Genomic DNA, 787 nt, shown 5'->3' with positions numbered 1-787 from the left:
CCTTCTTGTATGTGTCTTTACTACAGTTAACAACTTTCTACAATGTAAGCAGAATGGTGAATCTTCTCTGTCACGAAGGGCTTTTGAAAAACTATAAGCACAACACCTTCCTTCAGACAAAGCCAATATCATCATCATAATCATCGTTATTTTAATGTGCACATTTCCATGTTTGTATGGAGTTTATCTGAGGCAGATTTTTTTTTATAGCTGAATGCCCGTTTCTATAGAATAGTGGAAATGAATGACACTGTTTCATGACAATAACATGCATTTATTACTATTATGTAATGTCACGACAAGAGGACACATGCACACATACATAGATATGACAGGCTTCCTTCAGTTTCCATCTACCAAAATCCATTCACAAGGCTTTGGTCAGTCCCAGGGCTATAGTAAAAGACACTTACCCAAGGTGGTATGCAATGGGACTATGTGGTTAGGAAGCCAACTTTTCACCACACAGCCATGTCTGCACCTTTTTCCAACCAGTCGCCATGATTGACTGCTAAATCCACAAGTTTTTTTCTCTGTTTATTTCCTTGTGTTCCAAGTCAAACAACTGACAAGCAAATCTGTGGTATTGAACAGAATATTTACTGTAGCCCATCTTTTATACCAAGACAAAACATGTCATGAGAGTCAGTGCTTGGTACTGCATCAGAGCAGTTGTTGTTGTTGTTGTTGTTATTATTATTATTATTATTATTATTATTATTTTTATTATTATTATTATTATTTTTATTATTATTATTATTATTTTTATTATTATTATTATTATTTT

The sequence above is a fragment of the Octopus bimaculoides genome, chromosome 3 (genome assembly GCF_001194135.2).
Source record: "Octopus bimaculoides isolate UCB-OBI-ISO-001 chromosome 3, ASM119413v2, whole genome shotgun sequence".
In the NCBI taxonomy this organism is placed as follows: Eukaryota; Metazoa; Mollusca; class Cephalopoda; order Octopoda; family Octopodidae; genus Octopus; species Octopus bimaculoides.
Note: the sequence above shows the minus strand (reverse complement) of the source record.